Source organism: Nematolebias whitei, chromosome 13, assembly GCF_014905685.2.
Source record: "Nematolebias whitei isolate Nwh7 chromosome 13, NemWhi1, whole genome shotgun sequence".
In the NCBI taxonomy this organism is placed as follows: Eukaryota; Metazoa; Chordata; class Actinopteri; order Cyprinodontiformes; family Rivulidae; genus Nematolebias; species Nematolebias whitei.
Genome location: NC_056510.1, coordinates 42,968,655 through 42,978,399, shown reverse-complemented (window position 1 = coordinate 42,978,399; position 9,745 = coordinate 42,968,655). Strand labels below are relative to the sequence as shown.

Sequence of the window (9,745 nt, the reverse complement as noted above, 5' to 3'; positions counted from 1 at the left end):
TCTAGGAAAACGAGCTAGAGTTCGATTAAAGCGGACTAAACAGGGCTCTTGTGAATGCATAATAAGGATGGAAAAAGTAGCGAAAAAATAGCCAGACGGACACCTGAGAAGATTTTTTTTTCTTTTTCTTTTTTTATTGAACAATTGAACAAACAGAACAAGTGAACACACTAACAGAATAAATGACAAACTCAGATTCCAATGATACATATAAACACGTAAAAATATCTACTGTCATACCTCCTAAGTTCAACATATTCTTAAACAAATCATCATAACAACCATCATAAAATTAAATTTAGGTAATATTATTATCAAAGCGATTGCACATAATATGGTATAAGTAAATTCAAAAAACACAAAACTATATATCTAGCATTCTACATAATTACTAAAATAGTTTGTCAGAGGGTTAAATTAAGTGAGCAAGGTGATCAGAGAGTTTTACATGTGGTTTTTAGCTCTGTCCAATGAAAGTTTGAACATCTGGAGTTCTTGTATGAATACAGACCATAATGGCTTAGACTTGCCATATATGTATATAGAATTTTAGTATTGTCTGATAATGTTATTAACAAAGTATTTATCTTTTTTATTTTCAGATACATATCCATATAAGACATTTTGAAGAGAGAAGGAGTCTATGTTCATGGATTTTATGGTCAGAAGATTGTGAATGGATTTCCATAACGTGTTCACAGAATGACAGAAACAAAACAGATGTTCTGATGGTTCAGGTTCATTACATATAGAACAGTTATCACATTCAAAATTAAATCTATTTCTGATAAACTCGTTTGAAGGATAAATATTATTTAAAGTTTTGAAATGCAATTCTTTATATTTAGGTGGAAGAGAGAAACACAGATATTTTGTCCTTATTTTTATTCTTTCCTTCATATCGTAGAGGATAGCCGAGCAGATAGACAGAGACCCAGAAAGGAGGTAGCGGGTAAAGACAACGTGTATGTCTATGTATCTCTCTCTATAAATATACATTTTTTAAGAATCTAGATTCTTAGTCCTGGTGATTCTGAATCGTTTCTAAAGGCCTATAAGGCTGCATTCACACCAGCCCTGTTTAGTCCGCTTTAATCGAACTCTAGCTCGTTTTCCTAGAAAGTCCAGTTTGTTTAGGGAGGTGTGAACGCGCCACCGAACTCTGTCACGGAACAAAAAGGTGAACTCTGGCCCGGGCTAAAACCTAGGTCTCGGTCCAGTAGAAGCGAACTCCAGCGCGGTTCGAGTGCAGTGTGAATGTAAACAGACCGAGCCCCGCTCCACAGGGTAAACAAACACACATTTCTCTGACCTTATATGGAGCCGTCAGCTGCCTTGTGTGAAAAACAATATTCTCCATGGTCTTCTGTCTCATCTTCTGCTCATGCTGAGTCCATTTTTGAAAAATGACAAAATCCATCCATCCATCCATTATCTTTACCTGCTTATTCAATTTTGGGTCACGGGGGTCGCCGGTGCCCATGTCCAGCAATCACTGTGCGAAGGGCGGGGTACACCCAAAATGACAAAATATAACTCCTAAAACTGCTAAAACTTGATGCCACTTTGTTTTTATTTTTATTTACAGAAGAAGAAGAAGACGTGTCTTCAGAGGTTTTTGTGTTGTTTCTTTCAGTAGTTCTTGGTGCAGCGCCCCCACAGGCGAGCAGGGGAACAGGTTGGTTCAACAGGTTGACTCTACTGCACAGTGCAGTGTGAATGCAAACGCACCAGCTCACATGTAACAAAAGCTCATGAATATCTCTGAATAGCTCCTACTCCCCGTTCGGCCGCCGTAGAATTGAGCCGTGTAGGCCACCGTACAGCAAGCTAGTTAGCCAGCTCTCTTTATCTGAATGGAGCCTGCTAGCATGGAGGAGGGAGACAGCGCGATTCAACCCGCTGCTTCATCTTTAAAAATCATTTCAGATCCTACAATGTTCCGGGGGAAGACAGAGCTTAACAAGAGCACAGTTGTTTACAAGAAGCGTAAAATAAAATTACGGTACAGTATTTTGAAAATACGACAAAATTCACGGAATATGAAAGCGAAGCAGCCGAACAGTGAGCTCTGCAACAAACTTCCAGGCTTCCCCCAAAGGCTGTGAAGAGTTCCCTCTACAGTTCCTGCTGTATAGTTCTATTTCATATAGGCTTCGCCCTTTAAGGCTGTCGCTGATGGTTTATCCCGTTATGCGCAGCATAAGCACTGAAAAAAATTAGTCCACGCCCACCTGCTGTGTGGGCCCCACCCGGTCCGTATAAATTACGTTAAGAGCGGGAAATCGGCTCCCATTTTTTCTTCAGCGAGCTAATATAGCACTGTCAGAAGAACAAAGAAGATAAATTGTGTAAATGACCAACCTTGTGAAGGATGCTTGGCCCGGCAGTCGACCTCCGGTCGTCCGGTGAGTTCTCCTCCCCGAGGAGAAGATGACAGCAGTCTTATTCCAAGGTAAGCGTCCGGGAACATTTCCCAGTGACAGGTCATTACACGCTGGACAACGCCATCTTGTGTTTTTCCTCTTATCGCCGACCCTCGGGGCGAACCGGATGGTTCCTCCGGGGCAAGGTGTGCTCAGCTGCAGCCCCCGCTGCTCATTCCCTCCCGGGGAGCGTAGTGTAGGTGGAGGGGGGCTGAGTGAATGCTCACCCCATCCCACCTCGTTTCGCATCGGCGATCACACCGCTCCCGGCCGACAGCGCCCTCAGGGGTTGCCCGGCGGAACCCGGGAGGAGGCTGACATGAAGGGACCCCTTTTTTCTACGTCCCTCGCCTTTTCCCGCCAGTTCGGATGATCGGCGGAAAGGTTATTTTTTCACTGACGTGTTTTTCCAGGCAGCCGCAGTTAGCAACAACGTGCGCTGCTAGCATATAGCATGTCCAAGGGACTGAAGGCCGCAGACCTGCCTTGGAGACAAAGAACTCCTTCTGTAAGGCAACTGACGCTATTCCTCGGTTCCCTCCCCTGGAGCCAAGCCTCGCGGAAGCTTCCGGAGCGAAGCTGTCCAGGTCGGAGCAGCGTCCCGTCCCTCCGGAGGAACCAGACGGCGACCAAAGCTCTCCAATCGAGCCCACCGACGTGTTTTCAGGCAACCGCAGTTAGCAACAACATGCGCTGCTAGCATTTAGCATGTCGAAAAGGCTGGAGACCTCACACCTGCCGGAGGAGACAAAGAGCTCCCTGTGTAATCGGCAGACGCCATCCTCAACATGTGCGCCGCTCCCTCGGTTTGCCTGTCGAGGATTGTAGCATGGATGACGGTAATCCAACGTTCCATCTGGCTCCGTCACTCTCCATTGCTGCCGGAAAAGCTGCACAAAGACCGGATGGAGGGCCCCATCTCATCGGACGCGCTGTTCGGAAGCAGCTTGACGTCCATGCTGACGAATTCGAAGCAGTCGGAGGAGACGTCGGAAGCTGTACGCCATCTCATCAAGCCGCGCGGCTCATTCCGTCCTCCAGCCCGCTGGAGAGATCGTCAAAAGCAGAGGCAGAAACATCGACGCTCCACGGCAGCAGCAGCTTCGTCTCGCCCAGCTCCACCACCAGCCCCGCCCGCCAGAGACCACCCCTCCTCAGTCCGGCAGCCTGCACTTCAGCGTTTTCCCCAGAGATCGCCTGCAGACGGCGCTCGGAGCAAACAAACCGCAGAGCTCACGGGGGAGAAGTTTTAAGAAATGACGGTCTGCGGAGGATGTGTGTATAAATGACACAGGAATTGAATAAATGATTTTTCAAAGATCAAAATGCCTGTTTTTAGCCAGTCTGTAAGCTCGGATGAGCTCACAGCCGCTACACACACATCCTCCACTCATAAGAGCCGGTGTCCTTAAATAAAGGTTTTTTAAATCCACCGCCGCTCCTTCACATGCCCAGACGCTCACGTGACACCACGGTAAGCGAAATAACTTGTTGTCAATCAGACCCGCACGATCACCTCCCAACGGTGTTAACGCGCTCCCGAGCGAGACAAGCAGCCTCCATCCAACGGCACTGTGTCGATGATGCACGCACAGCTGCCCGGCGCTCACCGGCCCACATCGGGATAAATGTGGGACCGCAGGCCGGGTCCGGTGGAGGTCCCTGTTCTCAGCGAAAACAACACACGCCTCTCCTGTATGAACGCGAGTGGCCGTCATCCACCGCGTCCCAGCGATCAGCAGCTCACGGCGGCATAAGCGTGAGACAGCTGAATGAATCTAATGACGGGCCCCGCCCTCAGCGAGAGCGGCGCGCGTCCCTCCAGAGGAAACGCGCGCTCCCGCGAGGCTCACAACCTTCACTTCATCAGCTGACACACGCCTCGCCTCAGCACACAGCTACCGCCCCGCCCGGACATGAAGGTTGGTCCGCGATCCAGTCACAGCGCGCGGGCGCGCGCAGAACAGCCCTTTCGAGAAAGCCTCGCCTTGGGTCACGCGGAAAACATTTCCGCGACGCATGACGGCGGTCGAGGCGGAGGTTTGGATGACATCCGTTCAAAACACGGCACATCATTTAAACGCACGTCCACTCCACGAACGTCACGCAGAGTGGTTAGAAACATGCTCACCGGACAGATGGATGGACAGAGTGTTATGCAAGGGTTACACGCTGCAGTTTGCAACCCGACCCCCTCCGTTCGGAGGAGTTATAGAGACGGTCCTGTCATCACCAGACCAAGTCTCAGCCTTAAATGCAGAAGTCCAAGAGCTTCTGATAAAAGGTGTAATCTCAAGAGTTCCCAACGAGGAGGAAAACACAGGGTTTTACTCACGCTACTTCCTGGTCCCCAAAAGGACCGGAGGGATGAGACCGATTCTGGATCTGTCAGCTTTCAACAAAGCGATCATGAACAGATTTTTTCACATGTTGATGAACAGACAGCTGTTGGACAACATCCAGGAAAACGACTGGTTTGTCTCCATCGTTTTAAAAGATGCCTTTTTTCACACACCAATCATCCCAAAACACAGAAAATTTCTGCGTTTCGCCTTTCAAGGGATGAAGTACCAGTACAACAGGTTGCCTTTTTTGGGTACCCCCTCGCGCCTCGTACGTTCTCAAAGTGTGTGGAGACAGCCCTGCATCCACTGCACAAGCAGGGATGAGAGTTTTGTTTTACCTGGACGACCTGCTGCCCCTGTCTCACTCCAGACAGGAAGCATTGATACAGGCTCAGGTGTTAGCATCACACCTGCTAAATCTGGGTTTCGCCATAACTGGAAGAAGAGCTCAATTTTTCCCGGCCCAGATAATTGTTATCTGGGAGTGGAATTAAACTCAATTACCATGACGGCTCGTTTATCACAAACAAGAATCGACACTCTAAAAACCAATTACGCCACGTAAGACCTGGCAAAGTGGTAACAGCTGTCTCCGTCATGAAGCTGTTGGGAATGACGTCATCAGCTCACACAGTGGTCCCGCTGGGTTTGTTACACATGAGACGCCTCCAGAGGTGGTTTACGCGTCTGCGTGTGGATCCAGTAAAACAAAAGAGACGGATGATCACTGTCCCTCCCTCCATGGGAGCAGACCTCCGACACTGGGGAAACACCCTGGCTCTGTCAGAGGGAGTCCCCGTCAGCAGACCCACGTCACGTGTCAGTCTTCACGGACGCGTCTCTGTCAGGTTGGGGGGGGGAACATGCCTATCTCAAGCAGTAGGGGCGCTGTGGCCCCACCGCACATCAGCCCACATCAATGTTTTGGAGTGTCGCACAGTGCTGAATGTGATTCAACATTTTGCTCCCGTGCTACAGAATCAACACGTGTTGATTCACACAGACAACATGGTGACTGCTGCGTACATAAACCGCCAGGGGGGTGTGCGTTCAGCCCAGATGTTACACATTGCGCGGAAGCTACTGAGTTGGGTTCATCAAACCTGCTTTTATTAGAGCGGTTTACATATCCGATGTTCTGAACAGAGGGGCTGATGTGACGTCCAAGGGCGGCCCACGTTATGTGGACCGGATCCTCCATCCGGATCTGATGTTTTTCAGACACAGCAGAAGTTGGCAAAGCAGCTGTGGACCTGTTTGCGACGCGAGAAGAACGCGCAATGTCAACTACGGTTTTTTCCCTGAGCCCGCGAGACGATCCATCGCTGGGGGGGACGCATTTGCTCACAGTCGGTGGCCCAAAACGCTTTTTACGCGTTTCTTTTCCCTCACCTCCTCTGTTTTTTACGGTCCATGAACCGAGTTCAGGAGGAGGGATTGACAGCTCTCCTGGTGGCTCCCGGCGTGTGAACGCACTATGGTTCCCAGGCCTGCAACGTCTGTTGTGGGGTCGCCGTGGAACTGTCGTGGAGGAAGGATGCTCTCCTTCAGGCAGGAGGAGCGACCAAGAGTTACCCAGAAATAGGTCAACACCGGTGGGTTTGACCGCTGAGCGGTCCCACTTAGAGGATGGGTCTCCCTCAGGATTCAGTGTGCACAATTCAAGATTCACGTGCTGCATCTACCACAGTTCTGTACACATCAAGGGTACGGCTTTTCAGCGCTGGTGTACAGAGAAGGTTTAGAGACCACTTCATGCTTTTTAGGCAGCGTGTTGTTTTTCTACAACACCTGATGGATAGGGAGTTGGCTTTCAGTACGCTTTAACGTACGTTGCAGCCATCTCTTCCTGCCACAAAGGGTTTGGAGACAGAACAGCTTTTAATCACCCGCTGATGAAGCGGTTTCTAAAAGGTGTTCAGAGATGTAGGCCTGTTTCATGCCCACTTGTTCCACAGTGGGATTTAACGCTGGTCCTGCGAGCCCTGATCAAAGCTTCAATTGAGCCTCTGGATCAGTTTCATTTAAATTCTTGTCTCTTTAAACAGTCCTGCTGCTGGTTTTAACACCCGCTAAGAGGGTAAGTAATTATCTGCCCTCTCTGTTGTTTCGTCATGCCTTAGAATTAGGCTGACGGGCAGCTCAGCTGTTTTAAGACCAACCCAGCTTTTATGCCTAAAACATCACGAGCTCTTTTAAATCAAGAGTGATGTCGTTGGAGGGGTCTTTTCCCCCCCACAGTTCAGAAGGGGAAGCATCTGTTCATCTTTCTGCCCGATGCAGGCGTTGACGTGTTACGTAACGCGCACAGCTGCAATGCGTTCAAATTCAACAATTGTTTGTGCATTATAGAGATGCTTCTGCAGGTCGCCGTTATCCATCCAGCGCTTGTCACACTGGCTGTGTGAGGCCTTTTTCTGAAGCCTACAGAGCATCAGATTTAGGGCCTCCTGTCAACCTCTAAGCGCACTCGACCAGGGGTATCGCATCTTCGACTGCTCTGCATAATGGTATGTCAATGCAGGACATTTGCACTGCGGCTGCATGGTCAACACCCTGCTCATTTATTCGCTTTTACCTACGTGATGTAACGGCTCGTTCCATGACACATTCTGTCCTTAGTGCCCTAACAGAATGAATATTGTTGTTCTCATGGAACTCTTTTTAAGCTCACTTCTGTCTGCATGCATTACAGTGTGAGATGTTGTTTTCAGTCACAGTCGTGTCTGTGATTTTGGTTCTATTGTCACTAATCAGTTCATGATTATTGTTAACAATCAGTTCATTTGATTATTGATCAATTCATGGACATTAATCTGTTTATACTGTTCAGCCATGAACCAGTTGGTTCATGCCCCCCCCCCCCCCTCTTTTCAACTTCTTCTTCATGTTGAAAGTGTTTCCGGGGTATTCATGTTTGTCAGAACGCATAGTTACACAACATGCCTCTGTGCATGGCACATAATTACGCGATGCGTAGTTTATGCACACGGGGAGCTGAGTGACAAGACGTTTTTTGGGCAAGCTTCCGCTTATTACTGTGTTCGAATGGACCCAGTGAGGCGAGGACCACATCCGCTTCGCCCTTAAACCATCAGCGACAGCCTTAAAGGGCGAAGCCTATATGAAATAGAACGTTGGTTACGTACTGTAACCCCAGATTCTATGAATATAGGCGTAGCCCTTTAAGCGTCGGGCCTCACTGGCTCCTAAATGGCTGAAGAAAAAAGCTATTTTGGGAGCCGATTTCCCGCTCTTAACGTAATTTATACGGACCGGGTGGGGCCCACACAGCAGGTGGGCGTGGACTAATTTTTTTCAGTGCTTATGCTGCGCATAACGGGATAAACCATCAGCGACAGCCTTAAAGGGCTACGCCTATATTCATAGAATCTGGGGTTACAGTACGTAACCAACGATTTATGAGCAGACAGCTCAGTGGAAGGTAAGGGGTTTAGGTTTATTTTTAATCAGCTCTAAAAATATAAACCATAAAAATCTGATTAAAATAAACACAGTTACTTTACCAGAGCAAAATCATAAAATCATTAAATGTGGATTATTGAACATCAGATCTCTTTCCTCTATATCCCTGTTAGTTAATGAACTGATAACTGATCATCATATTGATTTATTCTGTCTGACAGAAACTTGGCTACAACAGGAGGATTTTGTTAGTATAAATGAATCCACTCCTGTTAATTATTTAAATTTTCATGTTCCTAGAACAACTGGCCGAGGTGGAGGAGTATCTTCTATTTTTCAGTCAGGATTATTGATTAATGCCAAACCAATTATTAGTTATGATTCTTTTGAATCACTGTCCCTCAGTCTTTCTCATCCAAAATGGAAATCAGAAAAGACACTTTTACTAGTTGTTATATATCGTCCACCAGGAGCTTACTCTCAGTTTTTGTCTGAATTCTCAGAATTATTAACTGACTTATTATTAAATACTGATAAAATCATCATAATGGGTGATTTTAATATTCATGTAGATGTTGAGAGTGATAGTTTAAGCGTAGCCTTTAATAATTTAATAGACTCATTTGGTTTTACCCAAAACGTCCGCACATCTACTCATTCTTATCATCACACTCTTGATTTAGTTCTGACCTATGGTATAGAGATTAAGGACTTGGTAATAGTTCCTCAAAATCCTATTCTGTCCGACCATTTTTTAATAACTTTGAGTTTACATTAAATGACTACACAGTCACTGAGAGTAAATTTCATCTCAGCATGTGCTTATCAGAAAATGCTGTAACCAAATTTAAACAATCTCTTCCATCAATGTTTTCCTCTGTCTTGCAGAGTAATGCATCAGAGAACAGAGGCTTAGATCATCTAGTTGATCATTTTACAACTTCAATGCAAACTTCATTTAATAAAATTGCTCCACTGAAAAAGAAAGTAATCAATCAGAGGAAACTGGCTCCTTGGTTCAATTCTGAGTTGTAAGGATCCCACTGCCTGCAGCCTGCCTTGCTGATGGCCGCTGATTACCAACACCTGGCGGCCATCAGCCTGATGAGCCTCTCCATCTACTTAAGGCTGCAGTCCGGTGTGATTCAACGCTGGAGCATATCACCTCTTATGGTATTGTACTGTTGTGAGGCAAATGTCTTGGTGAAAAGAATTTGTTCACCTTTTGCTCTTTTTTCCAGTTTCCTGGTTCCTCGTGCTCTTTGGATTTCCCTCGTGACCTGATTTGGATCCTAGGCCTCTCAGGTATTCCTCGTGCCTCTTTGCCTCCAGTGCCAGCCTTCCTTGTTCCCCTTTTGGACTCTTTTGGATTTCCCTCTGCTGCTCACTCGCCTTGGACTGAAGGACCAGCTCTCCCTTCGGGTTGGACTGTAAGGACAAACACACTCCTTAACAAACAACTTGAGCCTTCCCCGTTGGACAGCTAATAACCTGTCGTCCCTCTTTCCAGGAGCCTCAGACCAGCAGCCTGTGGATGTGATTTAAACT

The 9,745-nt window shown here is 47.2% G+C and overlaps 1 protein-coding gene across 1 annotated transcript in view; it reads left to right on the top strand.

Annotated features, from left to right (window-relative positions):
• Positions 1 to 9,745, top strand: part of itgav (integrin, alpha V) — a gene marked incomplete in the record, with an annotated part of 192,048 nt that overhangs the window by 17,974 nt on the left and 164,329 nt on the right.